We start from the raw sequence: 20727 nt of genomic DNA, 5'->3' as shown, positions 1-20727 counted from the left end.
CAGGCCAGAATACTGGAGTGGGTGGCCTTTCCCTTCTCCAGGGGATCTTCCCAACCCAGGGATTGAACCCAGGTCTCCCTCATTGCAGGTGGATTCTTTACCAGCTGAGCCACAAGGGAAGTGACCAAGGCCTGATATAAACTCTGGACTCTGAGTCTCAAGCAGGCCTCATTGGGCAGAAAACTGCCCATCTGTTGCTGCATCTCGTTTTTAGAAGAAACACATTCCTACCTGGTGCCAGGAGAGAACGGAGGAAATCTGGAGATGGATTCCTTCAGACTCCTCCTACTGTCTTTTTTCCCTTCGGTGATCACTCTAATACCCTGTAATCATGGGTCCAATGGCTTCTGAATTCTGTGAGCTCTTCTCGCATATCACAGAATGTATGGGCAGTCTTGGGACCCCTGAAACACGTGCCACGGCTAATGGTTTTCCTGGCCCATCTTTGCCTCCTTCAAAGTGGCATTCAAAAGTCAGATCGTGACTTCCCTGGTGGTCCAGTGGCTGATACTCTGAACTGCCAATGCAAGGGGCACAGGTTTGAAATTTGTTTGGGGAACTAAGATCCCACATGCTGCACAGTGTGGCCAAAAGACATAACAACAGCAATATATATATATATATATATATATATATATATATATATATATATATACATATTTTATGAATATATATGTATAAACTGGGAAGAAATATTTTTAATATATATAATTTTTAATAATTAAAAAAACTGAAAGTCTGATAAAGAACTGCTGGGTTTTTTTACCTTGTGAAAACTACTGCTATTTCTCATTGGGAAGAGACTTATTTTCAAAGAAGAAGTGAGGTTGAATGGAGACTATTACACACCAGGCACTGTGCCAAGTGCTTTATATTTGTTGTTGGTGTTCAGTTGCTAAGTCATGTCTGACTCTTTGTGACCCCACAGACTGTAGCCTGCCAGGCTCCTCTGTCCATGGGATTCTCCAGGCAAGAATACTAGAATAGGTTGCCGTTTCCTTCTCCAGGGGATCTTCCTGACCCAGGGATCGAACCCACGTCTCCTGCATTGGCAGGCAGATTGTTTACCACTGAGCCACCTGGGAAGCCCAAGTGCTTTATATACATTATGCCATCTTAATTAACAACTCTGTGAGGTTTTTATTATCACCCCTACTGTGGATGTAGGAAGCTGACTCAGCAAAGATTACAAAGATGGAAGTTGGAGGAGGCAGGACATTAGTGGTTTACTTCAGTTTAATGAACAAGCAATGTGCTAAGCACAAGAGCGAAAATGATCAGTGATGCCAAGACCCAACTATAGTGTTGCTCACTATTTAATGAGGAAACAAACAGATAAACCTAATTGTTAGGCTCTGGTGAAAGTTTAGGACAAATATATGGGTGGGGTGATATGGAATTTGAGTCTAAATATTTTTGATGGCAGAATTTAGGCTTTTTCTTTTTAAAATTCATTATTGATATAACACCACCCTCATTCCTTTCAGGGGAAATGCATATGAGGAAAATGAAAAAGCCCTGTTTTGTTCTTGAATACTTTATTAGGTTTTGAAATGTAAAAGAAGTATATTTTCATGAAAAAAATGTCTGACCGTTCACAAAAGTAACATGTAAAGTTAAAATCTGTATCCATTTTTTTGCTTTTTTAAAGAATTGGAGTATAATTGCTTTACAATGTTGTATTAGTTTCTGCTGTACAACAGAATGAATCAGCTATATGTGTACATGTTTCCCCTCTCTCTTGAGCCTCCCTCCCACCCCATATCCCACCCTTCTAGGTCATCCCAGAGCACCAGGCTGAGCTCCCTGTGCTATGCAGCAGCATCTTTTTAGTGTGCTTTCTTTTTGTCCAAGAATCAGACACTTTTTTGATGCAGAAAGATGCATCTTTCCAATCAATAGTTACCCTGGCTGGGTTCCCACTGTTGCACATTCCAGATAATTAAAAAGGAATAAAGTCAATCATCAACTGGTATTCAGGGTGTGGTCAACTTAATGAGATATTAGCTTGTATGCTTTTTCTTGCTGTATTTTCACCCACCCCTTTCTAAATACACAAGCCAGTATTGTGTCCTTCTTTACCAAAAAGGTTTTGGCCAAATCTAAAGAAAATTATCTCAACAGCTTTCCCATAGTATTCCCCAGAGAGACTGTCTTTTCCATTTTCCCATTGTCCGACTCATTCCCTAATACTGGGAAATATCAAATAAAAAGGTATGAGCCCAACAATACTTAAATGTAATCTTAAAATAATAAATCACTTTCCTCAAAACTTTTGAATAGAGTTTGGGCATCCTGACTGCTCATTGCCATGTTGGACTGAACTTGTGTTTCAGACTATGAATTATATTTCTGACTATAAATTATGTTACTATGAATAATATTTTAGTTTATATTTCACTTCATTTTTAACCTGAAAGGAAGTTCTATTTCAATACACTTCTTTTTTATTAAAAAAAAATCCTACTGGTCAATTCTTTAAGTTAGCAATCTCAAATATTTATGTTGATGTTGGATTTTGAGGAAATTATTTTGAAATGTTCCTGGATTCAGGTTTTTTTTTTAAGCTGAGATTGTTTCTTCTAGGCTGGATCTGACAAAAAATCTTACTTTCCTAAGGATGTGGTAGAAGAGTGAGACAAAAATAGACTCGTGCTCAACTGCTACAGAAATAGGTGGTAGTGGGTAGAAATGATAAATAGTAGTCAGGAGTAATACGGAGTTGAGATTTATGTGGGCTTCCATGATAGCTCAGTTGGTAAAGAATCCATCTGCAATGCAGGAGACCCTGGTTCTATTCCTGGGTCAGGAAGATCTGCTGGAGAAGGGATAGGCTACCCACTCCAGTATTCTTGGGCTTCCCTGGTGGCTCAGCTGATAAAGAATCCACCTGCAATGTGGGAGACCTGGGTTCAATCCCTGGCTTGGGAAGATCCCCTGGAGAAGGGAAAGATTTATGTTAGATCCACAAGGAAACTTAGAACTCACCCAGCCTTTCCCCTCACTTTGGACTCTCCATATTGCTGGGGCTTTCCAGGTGGTGCTAGGGGTAAAGAACCCATCTGCCAATACAAGAGACATGAGACACTGATTCGATCCTTGGGTCAGGAAGAGCCCTTGGAGGAAGGCGTGGCAACCCACTCCAGTGCTCGTGCCTGGAGAATCCCATAGACAGAGTAGAAAACTAGAAATGAATATTAATTCACAGTGAGAGGAGTCTGTGATTTGGCTTTTGTTTTTAACCAAGAGGCTATTTTTTGTTTACCCCTGAATATGAGTATTCCTGTGTATGTATGGGGAATTTGCAGTAGTACAAGCTGAGTAATTGATGAATAAAAAAGCCACTATGTTAGATCTGGGCTTCCTTGGTGGCTCAGATGGTAAAGAATCTGCTTGCAACACGGGAGACCTGGGTTTGATCCCTGGGTTGGGACGATCCCCTGGAGGAGGGCATGGCAACCCACTCCAGTATTCTTGCCTGGAGAATCTGCGTGGACAGGGGAGCCTGGCGGGCTACAGTCCATGGGGTCGAAAAGAGTCGGATATGACTAAGCGACGAAACACAGTGTTAGATCTGATTCAGGAGAATGGCTCAGTCTCACCAATCTTATTCCAATAAATTTAAATCAAGTCAGTTCAGTTCAAAGTAACTCATCAAGAATCTAGCACAAATTCTTGCCCTGTATTCTAAGGCATATTCTTCATTCCATGAGAAATAGGATCCTCAACATGAAAAATTAGAGATCAGTGTGTCAGAGTTCAAATATGAGACACAGCAAAAGGTGCTGGAAAACATTCATATGTTTTTATGGGCTAAAGAAGGCACTTTTCTTATTTGTAAAATAAAGATTTGGGATTAAATGGACCCAATGGTTTTCTTTTTAATTTTTTGTAAGTTTCATAGAATTGTGTAACCATCATCTCAATCTTGTTTTAAAATTTTCCTATTTTTCTCAAAATTTGTCTTGAGCCCATTTCTAGTTAATTCCTAGCCCTTTGCCCCAATCTTCACTCCTACCTTTATCAGGCCCAGGCAAATGCTGATGTGCTTTCTGTAGCTGTAGATATGCCCTTCTGAGATTTCTAATACATGGAATCATATGATATACAGTCTCTTGTGTCTGGTTTCTCTTATTTAGCACAATTGTTTTTTGATGTTCATTCATGTTGTAGCATGTATCAGTAGTTTGTTTCTTTGTATTGCTGAGCAACATTCCATTGTATGGATAGAGTGCCTTGAGTTTATGGAGTCACCGATCGATGGACATTTAGGTGGTTTTCACCTTTTGACTATTATGAATAATGCTGTTATGAACATTCACATGCAAATCTTTGTGTAGACATATGTTTTCATTTCTTTTGAGTAGACTCCAGCAAGTAGAAGTGCTGGTTTATATGGGAGGTTTCACTTTTTAAAGAAACTGCCAATGATTTTACAAAGTGGCTATACCATTTTATATTGCCATCAGCAGTATATAAGGGTTCTCCTTTCTCCAAATGAATAGTGATAAACATCCTTTTATATGCTTATTATTTATCTGTGTTTCATTTTTGGTGAAGTATCTATTTAAGCCTTTTAAAAAATGGTTTGACTTTTTATTATTGAGTTACAAGAGTTTTCTATGTATTCTCAATGTAAAGAACTAAGAAATGAATTGTTAATTTTTAAACTCTTCTTATAGATTTTGCTGGCCTTCCCTGGTGCCTCAGGCAGTAAAGAATATGTCTTCAATGCAGGCAACCTGGGTTCAATCCCTGGGTCAAGAAGATTCCCTGGAGAAGGATATGTCTAGCCACTCCAGTATTCTTGCCTGGAGAATCCCATGGACAGAGGAGCCTGGTGGGCTACAGTCCATGGGATCGCAAAGAGTCAGACACGACTGAGCGGCTAACACACATGGGTTTTGCTAACATAGGCTTTGGGGAAATACTTGGCTTTAGCTTGGGTATGATAGCAGTAGAAATTTTTGAGAACGGGTAAACTGACAACTTGGGTATATCTTTCCTTTTCTCCTTTGCCTTTCACTTCTCTTCTTTTCTCAGCTATTTGTAAAGCCTCCTCAGACAACCATTTTGCCTTTTTGCATTGCTTTTTCTTGGGGATGGTCTTGATCATTGCCTCCCATACAATGTCATGAACCTCTGTCCATAGTTCTTCAGGCACTCTGTCTGTCAGATCTAATCCCTTAAATCTATTTGTCAAGGATTTGATTTAGGTCACACCTGAATGGTCTAGTGGTTTTCCCTACTTTCTTCAATTTAAGTCTGAATTTTGAAATAAGGAGTTCATGATCTAAGCCACAGTCAGCTCCTAGTCTTGTTTTTGCTGACGGTATAGAGCTTCTCCATTTTTGGCTGCAAAGAATATAATCAATCTGATTTCGGTGTTGACCATCTGATGATGTCCATGTGTAGAGTCTTCTCTTGTGTTGTTGGAAGAAGGTGTTTACTATGACTAGTGCATTCTCTTGAAAAAACTCTGTTAGACTTTGCCCTGCTTCATTTTGTACTCCAAGGCCAAATTTGCCTGTTACTCCAGGTATCTCTTAACTTTCTACTTTTGCATTCCAGTCCCCTGTAATGAAGAGGACATCTTTTTTGTGTGTTAGTTCTAGAAGGTCTTGTAGGTCTTCATAGAATCGTTCAACTTCAGCTTCTTCTGCGTTACTGGTCGGGGCATAGACTTGGATTACTGTGATATTGAATGGTTTGCCTTGGAAACAAACAGAGATCATTCTGTTGTTTTTGAGATTGCATCCAAGTACTGCATTTCAGGCTCTTTTGTTGACTATGATGGCTACTCCATTTCTTCTAAGGGATTCCTGCCCACAGTAGTAGATATAATGGTCATCTGTGTTAAATTCACCCATTCCAGTCTTAGTTCACTGATTCCTAAAATGTTGATGTTCACTCTTGCCATCTCCTGTTTGACCACTTCCAATTTACTTTGATTCAAGGACCTAACATTCCAGGTTCCTATGCAATACTGCTCTTTATAGTATTGGACTTTGCTTCCATCACCATTCACATCCACAACTGGGTGTTGTTTTTGCTTTGGCTCCATCTCATCATTCTTTCTGGAGTTATTTCTCTACTGATCTCCAGTAGCATATTGGGCATCTACCGACCTGGGGAGTTCATCTTTCAGTGTCCTATCTTTTTGCCTTTTCATACTGTTCATGGGGTTCTCTAGGCAAGAATACTGAAGTGGTTTGCCATTCCCTTCTCCAGTGGACCACGTTTTGTCAGAACTCTCCACCATGACCTGTCCATCTTGGGTGGCCCTACACAGCATGGCTCATAGTTTCATTGAGTTATACAAGGCTGTAGTCCATATGATCAGTTTGGTTAGTTTTCTATGATTGTGGTTTTCATTCTGTCTGCCCTCTGATGGAGAAGGATAAGAGGCTTATGGAAGCTTCCTGATGGGAGGCACTGACTGTGGGGGAAACTGGGTCTTATTCTGATGGGTGGGGCCATGATCAGTAAATCTTTAATCCAATTTTCTGTTGATGGATGAGGCTATGTTCCCTCCCTGTTGTTTGACCTGGGACCAAACTATGGTGGAGGTAATGAAGATAATGGCAACCTCCTTCAAAAGGTCCTGTGCACACACTGCTGCACTCAGTGCCCCCGACCCTGCAGCAGGTCACTGCTGACCCACACCTCTGCTGGAGACTCCTGGACACTCATGGGCAAGTCTGATTCAGTCTCTTGTGGCTTCACTGCTCCTTTCTCCTGGGTCCTGGTGTGCAGAAGGTTCTGTTTGTGCCCTCCAAGAGTCTGTTTCCCCAGTCCTGTGTAAGTTCTGGGGGCTCTATGGTGGGGTTAATGGTGACCTCCTACAAGAGGGAGTATGCTGCACCCAGAGCTGTGGCAGGCCACTGCTGATCCGAACCTCCGCAGGAGACACTCAACACAGTTCTGGCTCAGTCTCTGTGGGGTCTCTGGGTCATAGTGCTCACAAGGTTTGTTTGAGCCCTCCAAGCATCTCTGGTGGGTATGGGGTTTGATTCTAATTGCTATTTTGCCCCTCCTACCATCTTGCTTGAGCTTCTCCTTTGCCCTTAGACGTGGGCTATCTTTTTTTGCTGGGATCCAACATCCTCTTGTCGATGGTTGTTCAGCAGCAAGTTGTAATTTAGGAGTTCTTGCAGGAGAAGATGAGTGCATGTCCTTGTACTCTGCCATCTTATAGATATAGCCATCTTGTAGACAAGGAAAGATATCCCATTTGAATACAGAGTTCTAAAGAATAGCAAGGAGAGACAAGAAAGCCTTCCTCAGTGATCAATGCAAAGAAATAGAGGAAAGCAATAGAATGGGAAAGATTAGAGATCTCTTCAAGAAAATTAGAGATACCAAGGGAACATTTCATGCAAACAGGGGCACAATAAAGGATAGAAATGGTATAGACCTAACAGAAGCAGAAGATATTAAGGAAAGGTGGCCAGAATACACAGAAGAACTGTACAAAAAAGATCTTCACGACCCAGATAACCATGATGGTATGATCATTCACCTAGAGCCAGACATCCAGGAATATGAAGTCAAGTGGGCCTTAGGAAGCAGTGATCACTGTGAACAAAGCTAGTGGAGGTGATGGAATTCCAGTTGAGCTATTTGAAATCCTAAAAGATGATGCTGTTCAAGTGCTGCACTCAATATGCCAGCAAATTTGGAAAACTCAGCAGTGGCCACAGGACTGGAAAAGGTCAGTTTTCATTCCAATCCCAAAGAAAGGCAATGCCAAGGAATGCTCAAACTACCGCACAATTGCACTCATCTCACACGCTAACAAAGTAATGCTCAAAATTCTTCAAGCCAGGCTTCAACAGTATGTGACCTGGGAACTTCCAGATGTGCAAGCTGGATTTAGAAAAGGCAGAGGAACCAGAGATGAAATTGCCAACATTCGTTGGATCATTGAAAAAGCAAGAGAGATCCAGAAAAACATCTACTACTGCTTTATTGACTATGCCTCAGCCTTAGACTGTGTGGATCACAACAAACTGTGAAAAATTCTGAAAGAGATGGGAGTACCAGACCACCTAACCTGCCTCTTAAGAAACCTGTATGCACGTCAGGAAGCAACAGTTAGAACTGGACATGGAACAGCAGACTGGTTCCAAATAGGGGAAGGAGTACATCAAGGCTGTATTTTGTCACCCTGCTTATTTAACTTATATGCAGAGTACATTATGTGAAATCCTGGGCTGGATGAAGCACAAGCTGGAATCAAGATTGCTGGGAGAAATATCAGTAACTTCAGATATGCAAATGACACCACCCTTATGGCAGAAACTGAAGAACTTAAGAGCCTCTTGATGAAGGTTAAAGAAGAGAGTGAAGAAGTTGGCTTAAAGCTCAGCATTCAGAAATCTAAGATCATGGCATCTGGTTCCATCACTTCATGGCAAATAGATGGGGAAACAGTGGAAACAGTGACAGACTTTGTCTTTTGGGACTCCAAAATCACTACAGATGGTGACTGCAGCCATGAAATTAAAAGACACTTGCTCCTTGGAAGAAAGCTATGACCAACCTAGGTAGCATATTAAAAAGCAGAGACATTACTTTGCCAACAAAGGTCCATCTAGCCAAAGCTATGGTTTTTCCAGTAGTCATGTACGGATGTGAGAGTTGGGCTATACAGAAAGCTGAGGGCCGAAGAATGGATGCTTTTGAACTGTGGTGTTGGAGAAGACTCTTGAGAGTCCCTTAGACTGCAAGGAGATCCAGCCAGTCAATCCTAAAGGAAATCAGTCCTGAATATTCATTGGAAGGACTGATGCTGAAGCTGAAACTCCAATACTTTGGCCACCTGATGTGAAGAACTGACTCATTGGAAACTATCCTGATGCTGGGCAAGATTGAAGGTGGGAGGAGAAGGGGATGACGGTAGATGAGATGGTTGAATGACATCACCGAATCGATGGACATGAGTTTGAGTAAGCTCCGGGAGTTAGTGATGGACACAGAAGCCTGGCGTGCTGCAGTCCTTGGGGTCACAAAGAGTCGGACATGACTGAGTGGCTAACTGAATTGAAACTGACCACGTGGAATGCGAATTATATGCAGTGTACCCACAGTAACTTAGGTATAAATATATACCAGAAACCCCCTCTAACAGATATACAGTGAGATTTCATTACCAACTTCTAATTCTTTATCACAAGGAAGTGAGTGAAACATCTTTGTCTGGTGTGCCTAAAGAGACAGTCCTAGTTTTGGTTGCAAATCTGTTTCTTTACTGGGTGTTAGCTGAAAATAAGAGTCTAGCCCATTGGGCAGAAACATGGATGATGGGTGAGTTAGGGCTTGGGATATTCCCATTCAGGCATTTTGTGCCATCTGGACCCCACAATCACACTTTCTGTTTGGGAATTACTTATGTGTCAGGAGGAGGAGGCACAAGACTTCATTAGTAAAGTGGGTTACACTTCAGTTCTTTTTCAGAGCCTATGGTGAGAACACATTTTGTATGATCTCAGCCTTTTCAAATTTGGGGGGACAGTATGTTTGCCCTGTCTGTAGTCTCTCCTATAGAACATTCCATGTGTACCTTAAAAGAATCCTTACTATGAAGACTCTTGTAGAAGGAAATAAGTTGATTCTGAAAAGAAATATTCTGTGAAATGTACTTTGAATCAGGTTATAATACCCCTGTGTAAATAAGCCTTCTTCCTATCCTAAGATAACCTTAACAAAATGATGCATATTTATAATACAGATTATTAAGAAAACAAATATACTTGCAGAAATCCTTAAAAATGTAGCTGTCAAAATAATTCATTTTTTCTTACCCTGGTTTTAATAAAGTTGAAGATGTGAAAATATTATTTGTTTCTTCACCATGTTCTTCAACACTTGTGTACATAATAGAGACTTATTAAGGCCATTCCTATGCTTGAACTGAACTATTTGACATTTATTTAATTAAAATAGTATTCATTTATGGCACATGGGAAGAAATACACTCACAGACAAGGACAAAATTATCCAGGCCATCAATTTTTATTGTCTGCAATATGAAGTTGATAATAGCTAAAAAGAGGAAGCATAAAGCAGGAAAGTGCAGCATTATGCAGTGTTTTGAGGTTTTTTCTGCAGTGTTAAAAAGGAATTTCAGGCTTTCACATAAACAAGTTTTATAAAATATATTCACTTCTGCTTTTTTTTGAACTTGGAATGATCCTTTGAGACAAAATCTTGAGATGGAGTGGACACTTCATGCTGGCAGAGATTGAGAGCAGGAAGAGAAGGAGACGACAGAGAATGAGATGATGATGGCATCATCAACTCAGTGGACATGAATTTGAGCCAACTCTGGGAGATGGTGAAGGACAGGGAAGACTGGCCTGCTGCAATCCATGGGGTGGCATAAGAATCGGACACAACGTAGCGACTGAACAGCAACAACTTTTGTCTTGCAAATTACTGAGTATTGTTGTTGACTTAGATGAGTCAAATTATCAATTAAATGCAACAGAGACACTTCTCAGGACAATATGAAAGTAAGAACACATCTGCCAGAACACTGGCAATCTACAACAATGGGCATATATTTTGGAAAGAAGAGTTTCTCAGTTTATTGTTTTTTCTTTTAGAAGGATTGCTATGGTTCTTGGTTGTCAATATTAAGCAAACTTACTACACGTGGTTACTATCATTTGGGTTAATCATGTTTTGGAGATTGGGTCTAAGGAGAACTTCTTGCTGGAGAATTTTCTATGAAATCTTGGCCTGAAGTTCAGCTTCTTCCAGGATGTATCTGGACTGTGTGATTGAACCCATACCATGACCCAGGTGGCATTTGCAATCCTGATTCATCTCCTGCCAAACAGCATATTGAGGCCAGAGAATGTCTCCTGATTATCATCAAAGTTCCCTTTGCTTAGACATCCTTGGTTTTCCCAGGAAAGAGAGTTGGCAACTTCGAGCCAGTTGGCACCTGACTAGCTATTAGTAATATGTTCTTCTCCCTCTGGATGTCTGATCCTTAAGGGCTCCTTGCCAATCACGCTTTAATGATATTTAAAAGAGACAAATTGTCTTGGAGAAATGTTTCTGCCTTGGAAGCATCTTACGAGGTTCTTGAAACTGATTACAAGTGAACTCATGAAAGAGATAACAATTTCATAAGTCAGTTGGATTCTTCCTGCACCAACTTAGGAATAGATGGTTCCTTCATTGCTGCAGGTAAGGTGAGATGAGTTTTAGGGGCTTCCATAAAGCTCAAATTCCTGGTTATTCTCAGATATGAAGATTGATTAATCATCTTTTACTGCTGGTTGTTTTTTATTGAAAACTTTACAACATTCTCTGTTGTTCAATTGCCCAGTTGTGTCTTCACGACCCCATGAAATGCAGCACGCTAGGCCTCCCTATCCCCCATCATCTCCTGGAGTTTGCCCAAGTTCAAGTCCATTGCATCAGTGATGTCATCCAGCCATCTCATTCTGTGATGCCCTCTTCTCCTTCTGCCCTCAATTTTCCCGAGCATCAGGGTCTTTTCAAATGAGTTGGCTGTTTGTGTCAGGTGACCAAAATATTGGAGCTTCAGCTTCAGCATCAGTCCTTCCAATGAGTATTCAGGGTTGATTTCTTTTAAGATTGACTTATTTGATCTCCTTGCTGTCTGAGGGACTCCAGTCACAGTTCAATCTCTGCTATGGGACTCTTAAGCAACTTAAAAGCATTTAATGATTTTATTTCCTTGTGTTAATTATGGATATACAATTGACTCTTGGACAACACAAGTTTGAACCATGTGGGTCCACTTATACCAGATTTCTTTTCAATAAATACGTACTACGGTGCTACACGATCTGCAGTTGTTTGATTCTGCAGATAAAGAACTGTGGATACAGAGGGCCAACTGTAAAGTCATACTTGGATTTTCAACTGTGCAGTCCCCCTAACCCCCACAGTGTTCAAATGTCATCTGTGTTTGGTACAAAGGAAACAAGAGTCACAAGTTCAAATGGGAGGTTGACTATGATATCTGAGAGAGTGAAAGTGAAAGTCATTCAGTCGTGTCCGACTCTTTGCGACCCCATGGACTATACAGTCCATGGAATTCTCCAGACCAGAATACTGGAGTGGGTAGCCTTTCCCTTCTCCAGCGGATCTTCCCAACCCAGGGATCGAACCCAGGTCTCTCGCATTACAGGCGAATTCTTTACCCGCTGGGGCACAAGGGAACTCCAATAGCTGAGATAAGTGATACCTGAAAAAGAAATCAAGAAAAAGGAGATAGATAGATGAAGAGGTGTTATTATTATTAAGATTGTTGAACAATAAATTGAGACATAGTAAACATTTTGAGTTTTTTTGAGCAAAAGTCAGTTGGAAGAGGAAAACCCCAAACCGGAAGTGATTAGGAGTACTCCACCAACAGGAACTCTGGGGGAGACTTATAGAGAAAATGAGGAAAGCAAAGTAAAGGAAGCATTGATTGGCTATTAGTTAAAGCCTAGCTGGCTGTTTGTGATTGGTAGTCCATAGCATTTTGATTTAATAACCTTGAAGAACTTACAGGCTTAGATTTTGTTTGGTTAACTAGACTACCAAGGCATTCAAGCCACCTCAGTTCTAATACCATTTTCTTTTTAATGAAATTATTCCCCCTTTTGGTCATCCTCTCATGCAGGAGACATTGACTTAAAATTTAGTATTAGAGCCACTTTCAGGCACCAACAGACTTAAGTTGCTCTTGTCTCACTGTGAAACTCATCGGTAATGATGTCTGGTCTATGGGAGAATTATTTTTGATGATCATCTTCTTTTTGTCTCTCTAAGTGCAGTAGACCATCTGATGTACTGCTGATGGCCGTGAACACACGTTTGAGAACTTTGAGAGAACACAGCATACCAGGGACTCTACAGTGCTGGCTATATATCCGTACCAAGAGCATGAAGTATACTTTTTAACCAGGGCCTCCATGAGTCAAACCAATTGGTATCAAATACATCAAAGAATGTACCCAAAAGAGTATCAACCGGTTTTAGCCAGGTGGCTTGATTAATTTATTGCATTTGCTCCAATACCAGAGGTGTTGATCCAGGTACAGCAGGAGATATTTGCTATGCCACAGACTCCTTGTTCAGCCAACAAGTAATCTATAGCAGTTATAGTATCTAAACCACCTTAGCGAGATAGTCTTGGGACTTTGTTGTGTCGCTATGGCCTTAGCCCCAGATGCCTCGATAGTGCTCAGAATTAAGGGGCATTGTCTTCCCAGCATTAACAGAGGGAAAATAAAAGTAGCAGGAAGGCAAAGGAGTAAAGATTTCATATTGGGTATGACGATTTTGATCCATGATCTCGGAAGAGCTGTCTCCCTCAAGATGCCATCTGCTTCTGGGGAGGAACCTCCCTAGTCAATTTTACATCTCCAGCTGGTGTGCAGTTCCAAGGGTCTGGAAAAACCCTTTTTAAGTGGGAGATGTGTACCCAGGTTCAGTTCCCTGAAGTTTGGCTGCCATCTGGGTAGTGAGAAGGACTCGGTATCGTCCCTTCCAAGGAGGTTCAAGGGTTGTCATTGTTCTCAGTGATTCCAAATCAGAAGAGTGGGAGAAAACTGGAAACACTAGTTTGGAGTGTTGTAGCAGATATTTGAGGAAACTAAAAGAATTCAGGATCCAGTTCAGTTTACAGGTACAGTTGTTTCCTTTCACCTTTATTATTTCTAAATGGTTTTACTTACATATATTTATTAAAATTCTTGACCCTTAGAATCCTTTATTCCTAGTGAAAACTAAGAAGTAAGCAGTGTGGAATGTCTGTTATATTAGCATTCTGAGGATTGGCAAATTTGTAAATACATTTCACAGTTTCTAGAAGTATATTCTTCTTAGCAATTTTGCACACAAAACATATTTACTAGTAGAACCAAATATCTTTCTTTTCCTCAAAAGAAAACCAAAAGTGAATAAACTTATGTTCATTAATTAATCTTTCAGTATTTTATCTTATTTGGAAATGATCTAGATATTCAATTAATAGCCATCATTTAACTTATCTCAGGTAACTTTAGGGTTTTAAGTTACCGAAAATATTTTTGAAACTGTTTTTATTGAAGTATAGTTGGTTTACAATGTTGTGTTAGTTTCTGGCGTAGAGTAAAGCCTCCCCTCCCTTTACCCTTTGGTAACCATAAGTTTGTCTTCTATCTCTGTGAGTCTATTTCTGTTTTGTAAATAAGTTCATTTGTATCAGGGCTTCCCTCATAGCTCAGTTGGTAAAGAATCTGCCTGCAATGCAGGAGAGCCCGGCTCGATTCCTGGGCTGGGAAGAGGGATAGGCTACCCACTCCAGTATTCTTGGGCTTCCCTTGTGGCTCAGCTGGTAAAGAAGCCACCTGCATTGTGGGAGACGTGGGTTCGATCCCTGGGTTGGAAAGATCCGCTGGAGAAGGGAAAGGCTACCCACTCCAGTATTCTGGCCTGGAGAATTCCATGGACTGTATAGTCCTTGGGGTCCTAAAGAGTCGGACACGACTGAGCCACTTTCACTTTTCATTTGTATCATGTTTTAGATTCCATGTATAAGCAATATCATATGATATTTGTCTATCTGACTTACTTCATTGAATATGATCCTCTCTAGGTTCATCCATGTTGCTACAATTGGCATTATTTCATTTTTTAAGACTGAGTGATATTTCACTGTATAAATGTACCACATTTTCTTTAGCCATTCATCTGTCAGTGGACATACAGGTTGCCTTCATGTCTTGGCTATTTGTAAATAATGCTGCTATGAACATTGGGGTGCATGTATCTTTTCTCATTAGAGCTTTCTTCAGCTACATGCCGAGGAGTAGAATTGCTGGTTATATGGTGACTCTGTTTTTACTTTTTTATGGAATCCCCATGCTGTTTTCCATAGTGGCCGTGAAAGCTATTTTTAAGTAGACATACCATAAAGCATGATTATTGTTGAAAAGTGCATTTACAAACATTTATGTTACTTCTGTTTCTTTAATTTAGTTGTTCTTAATTCTGTTTAGATTCAGTTTACTTCAGTCACTCAGGCATGTCCAACTCTTTGTGACACCATGGACTGCAGCTCTCCAGGCCTCCCTGTCCATCACCAACTCCCGGAGTTTACTCAAATTCATGTCCATTGAGTCTGTGATGCCATCCAACCATCCCATCCTCTGTTGTCCCCTTCTCTTCCTGCCTTCAGTCGTGCCCAGCATCAGGGTCTTTTCAAATGAGTCAGTTCTTCACATTAGGTGGCCAAAGTATTGGAGCTTCAACACCAGTCCTTCCAATGAATATTCAGGACTGATTTCCTTTAGGATGGACTGGCTGGATCTCCTTGCAGTCCAAAGGACTCTCAAGAGTCTCCTCCAACACCACAGTTCAAAAGCATCCATTCTTCGGTGCTCAGCTTTCTTTATAGTCCAACTCTGTCATCCATACATGACTACTGGAAAAACCATAGCTTTGACTAGATGGACCTTTGTTGGCAAAGTAATGTCTCTGCTTTTTAATATGCTCCCTAGGTTGGTCATAGCTTTTCTTCCAAGGAGCAAGAGTCTTTTAATTTCATGGCTGCAATCCCCATCTGCAGTGATTTTGGAGCCCAGAAAAATAAAGTCTGTTACTGTTTCCGCTGTTTCCCCATCTATTTGCCATGAAGTGATGGGACCAGATACCATGATCTTAGTTTTCTAAATGTTGAGTTTTAAGCCAACTTTTTCACTCTCCTCTTTCACTTTCATCAAGAGGCTCTTTAGTTCTTCTTCACTTTCTGCCATAAGGGTGGTGTCATCTGCATATCTGAGGTTATTGATATTTCTCCCGGCAATCTTGACTCCAGCTTGTGCTTCATCCAGCCCATTGTTTCTCATGATGTACTCTGCATATAAGTTAAATAAGCAGGGTGACAAAATACAGCCTTGATGTACTCCTTTCCCTATTTGGAACCAGTCTGTTGTTCCATGTCCAGTTCTAACTGTTGCTTCCTGACCTGCATACAGGTTTGTCAGGAAGCAGGTCAGATGGTCTGGTACTCCCATCTCTTTAAGAATTTTCCACAGTTTATTGTGATCCACACAGTCTAAGGCTTTGGCATAGTCAATAAAGCAGAAGTAGATGTTTTTTCTGTAACTCTTTTGCTTTTTCGATGATCTAGAGGATGTTGGCAATTTGATCTCTGGTTCCTCTGCCTTTTCTAAATCCAGCTTGAACATCTGGAAGTTCTTCGTTCATGTACTGTTGAAGTCTTGGAGAATTTTGAGCATTACTTTGCTAGCATGTGAGATGAGTTCCATTGTGTGGTAGTTTGAGCATTGTTTGGCATTGCCTTTCTTTGGGATTGGAATGAAAACTGACCTTTTCCAGTCCTGTGGCCACTGCTGAGTTTTCCAAATTTGCTGACATATTGAGTGCAGCACTGTTTAGATTATTTGTGAAAATTTCATGAGACATTGAACTGCCAGCCTTCATCTTCAATTACCTTTCTTACTGACAAATTATGTAACAGAGATTACATCATTAATTTCTAGCCTTATGTCTTTGAGATGTTTTAATAAACCCTTCCACCATGGCTTCAGAATGTTTTTCTTTCCCTTTTGGTGCATAGTGCTTGGGCAGAAGGCCTAAAAATAGTTCTTACCAGGCTCTGAATATCAGGTTCCAATTTGGCCAACTTCTGACCATAGAGCTACTTAGAAAAAACAAACAACAACAACAAAAATCCACAGAAACTTCTTGAGTATATTGTCAGGAGGTTTCATCTGATCGAAGAGTAAATATTCTCAGCACATTCAACAACCCTATGGGTACAAGGCAGGTTCTCAGAGAGGACGTAAATAACACTACCCTCTGGAGATCCAGAGCCACTCCCCAGAATAACCAAAAGAAAGAAGGATTTACTTCCTCTGACAGCTGGCAGCAGTTAGTATTTCTGTCTGGCTATATGTTTAAGGTCCCCAACCTGACAGTTGCCAAGCTAAGTTCTCAGGGCACAAAATGAGACAAACAAGAAGGCAGTAGCTATTCCTGGGAAGGAAAGGATCGATAGCCAATGTGTTTTCCTGTCCCTGTGAATTTGGAAAGGAAAGGACAAGGTGAAATTTCCCCTTCCTCTCTCACCCACGCTCCACAGATCCGGGAGAGCTGACCTTGGTAAGAACTGTTACCCTTTACCAGGCTTCTGCCAGTTTCCCCTTAATGCCGTCTGCATGATTCCGAGCAAGTGGGGAGTCCCAGTGGGTCTCATCCTGGTCACTAGAAACCATAGAGGAGAAAAAGTAACTCTCTCTTGACCCTTTGTAGTGAGTGCCTGGATGAGACCCTTTTCTCTAGGGCACCTCATAACTGGATAAGGTTATCTCAGGTGGTTAAAAGTTCTCCACTGCAGCCACTGTAACTCAAGATTATCTTTGGTAAAATTAACTTCATTTTTAAAAATTTGTATTAATTAATTTTAAATTTTTTGGCTGTGCCACAAGGCATGCGGGATCTTCATTCCCCAACCAGGGATCAAACCCTTGCCACCCCTGCATTGGAAACTGGGGATCTTAACCCCTGGGCCAGCAGGGAAGTCCAGTAAGGTTGATTTCAAGACAACATTTTATTAACCTGAGGCCTCATACCAGACCCAGTCCGATTTCTAGGTCAAACCCAGTCCGTCCTGATGGTGAGTTGCACGACAATGTGAATGTACATAATGCCACTGAACTGTACTCTTAAATATGGTTAAAATAGTATGTTTTATATTATGTGACTTTTAATCACAGTTGAAAACATTAAAACAAAAACCAGTCCGCCCTGGACAGGGTTTCTGGTTTCTTTTAATAAGTTGGACCCAGTCCGTCCCTAGGCCCATTTCACTTTCTAAGTCGGAACCAGTTTGTCCCTGGACCCGGTCCTGTTTCTAATTCGGACCTAGTTCTTTGCCGGACCCAGTTCGCCATCGGACCTCTGTCGGTTTCTAAGTCTGACCTGGTCTGTCCTGGCACAGTTTTTAAGGTGGACACAGTTTGTCCCTGGACTCAGTTCAGTTTCTAAGTCAGACCCAGTCTGATTCTGAGCAGTTTCTGGACCCAATCTGAGAAAAGAAACGCTCAAAGTCTGAAGGTCCGGGCTCTGAGAGGAACTCTCCCGTCACCTCAGGAGGCAGCGAGTGGGCCGCCCGTCAAGTGACTTCACAGGTACCTCTGCCTATTTGCCCACTGCTCCTGGGGGCTCTCGGGGCTTCTTTGGTTCCCTGTGCTGACACCAGAGCTGTTAAAAGGTAAATTGAGGCGTATTAAAAGTTCATAGAGTTTCTCTGAGCAAAAATCAGTTTGAATCGGGCAGTGCCATGTCAGGAGTGGTTAGGGACATTCCACTGACAGGAGCCTGGGAAAAGACATAAAAAAAAATAAAATGGGAGTAACAATAAAAAAAAAAAAGAGTAAAAAATACTGACAGATGGCCTAGCCAGCATCCCTCTATTAATATTAATAACAATAAACACTGCAATTTATGTAAAAAAAAAAAGACATAGAAAACATAAGCAAAATAAGGAAATTATTGATTGGCTGTAACTGCAAGCCTAGTTGGCTGTTTCTGATTGGTCATTCTTAGCATTTTGATCTTGTAACCTTGAGGCATTTACAAACTTAGATTTCAGTTTGCTTAGGTGGGCCTCTAGGGCATTAGCGCCACCTCCATCTAATGGCCTTGTTTAATTAATTTAAGAGGATTCTATATTTAAACCTTTCACAAAATAGTCATTTATTGGGTCAACTTCCTATGTCAGCTTATTTTATTGAGTGTATTTCTCTATGACTGCAGCTGTCCTTTCCCAGGTCTATGGGATTTTTAGCCTCGAATGTTAGAATAAATATTGTTGTTTTTATTTAGTGGCTAAGTTGTATCTGACTCTTTTGCAACCCTGTGGACTATAGCCCACCAGGCTCATTTGTCCATGAAATTTCCCAGGCAAGAGTACTGGAGTGGGTTACCATTTCCTTCTCCAGGGAATCTTCCTGATCCAGGGATTGAACCCATGTCTCCTGCATTGGCAGGCAGATTCTATACCACTGAGCTACCCTTGGGTTTAATAGTTTCTGTTTATCTTATAAAATTAAAAAAAATCAGCTCAAGCATAGAACTTCAGATATAAAGAAGGTCTTTTAGCTTTACTTTTAGACCTGGGTTGTTTAAGAAATACACCAGGCCAGAATTGGTCTTTCATTAATTAATTAATTCATTTATTCAATTTATTTTTTGTGTAATATTACAGGAATACAAATTTGAAGTATGTGCAATCCTTCCAGGGGTTTGTGATGGTGATAAAATTTATAACAACTAAAGCGATGGTCAGTGCTTAACATTCTAAATGCTCATGTCTAAGCAGGTGAAATCCCATGAAGGTTCCTAGATAGGAGAGGGAACCTGTCAACTTGAGTGGAGGTTGAGCAGATGGGGTGGGAGCAAGAATTTTAAGGGCAGTCTTAGTGGTTGATTGACATTTTATATGGACCTTATAGAGTGGGTAGGATCTTAAAAAGAGGATTTGAGATGAAGAAAGTATTAGAAGGAGGAAATAACATGAGGGAAAGCATTTTGGTCACCTGTGGGGCTCATAGGCAGTTGAAAATGGTACTTAAATTACTAAAAAGGTATCTAAAACAAAATACTAGAAATTGTTTGCAGGTGAGTTAGGGGGCGATCAGTGAAAATTTGAGGCACAAGATTTATTTTATAGGTACAAACTTGAATTTCTGTGTAGTAGTGGTACGTTAAGCCCTGGGACTGCACCTTGTAGACCTTCCTATACTGTGGAACAGTTGTCCCAGGGCCCCCGCTCCTACAGTTCAAATCCTCTGTGGATCTTGCTTCCCAGAGGCTGCTCCCCAACTGTGACTGAGCAGGTTGAAGACAATAAGTCATGCTGTTCCAGGAAACACAAACTCCTTTGTCAGTTGACCTTGACTCAAGAACTCCCAGATGGTTTTGCTGAACCTTTACTTATACATTAAGGAAGTCTGGTTTGCTTCCCTCCATAAGAAGGTGGGTACATCAGCTCTCTTAGCCTTGCCTCGCCTCATCTATATTTCTATTTTCACTAATAAAATCCTTGTACATTTAATCTCATCTTGACTTCTACATCTTAGACAAGGGACCAAGACCAACTCAAAGTTTTTAAGGATAGTAACCTGGTTGGAGGTGCATGGCTAGGGAGATTGTCTTGAAGAGGTGTTTGTATGGTGAACACACTGCTTTTGTTTCGATTTCATGGATATCTGAGGAGACTCTGGTGAAACTGGTGAAAACTATGGAGGTCTGTAGCACTCCCTGAGTTACCCTGGGTGTTTGTAGGAGGTGAGTCACAAAATTTTTGACTTATTACAAGAATGATGATGCAGTTTATTTCATAGTTCAGTTGTAAAGTATGATTAAAGTTGTATATGTAATATATGACTAAAGAAAATACTATTTGAACTCTAGTTAATTACATGTAAACTCAAAATAATGAATAATATAAATAGTTTCTGCCTCTAGTTCAGTGCTTCAGACTCAGAACTGATGTCTTAAGTGTTTGAGAAAAACAACTTAAAAATTCTTTTCTCTGTTAATTTTTTTCTCCTCAGTATACTTTTAATACATTTTATCAGGCATTATGACATGGCCATACAAGTTCTTAATTTACAGTGCTCCTTCTTTGTATAATTTGTGAAACAACTCTTTGCCACCCAGAAACTAACTCAGTTTAAT

The 20727-nt window shown here is 40.7% G+C and overlaps 1 protein-coding gene across 1 annotated transcript in view; it reads left to right on the top strand.

The window, feature by feature from the left end:
* Positions 1 to 17926: 17926 nt before the first annotated feature.
* FRMPD4 (FERM and PDZ domain containing 4) overlaps positions 17927 to 20727 on the top strand; it is a 765281-nt gene continuing 762480 nt past the window's right edge. The window contains exon 1 of the mRNA XM_081566626.1: positions 17927 to 18173. The gene's annotated coding sequence lies outside the window, so the exon portion shown is untranslated. The remainder of the gene's footprint in view (positions 18174 to 20727) is intronic.

Source organism: Giraffa tippelskirchi, chromosome X (assembly GCF_054371585.1).
Source record: "Giraffa tippelskirchi isolate mGirTip1 chromosome X, T2T-mGirTip1v1.2.pri, whole genome shotgun sequence".
NCBI lineage: Eukaryota > Metazoa > Chordata > Mammalia > Artiodactyla > Giraffidae > Giraffa > Giraffa tippelskirchi.
This window is presented reverse-complemented; position numbering and strand designations above follow the sequence as displayed.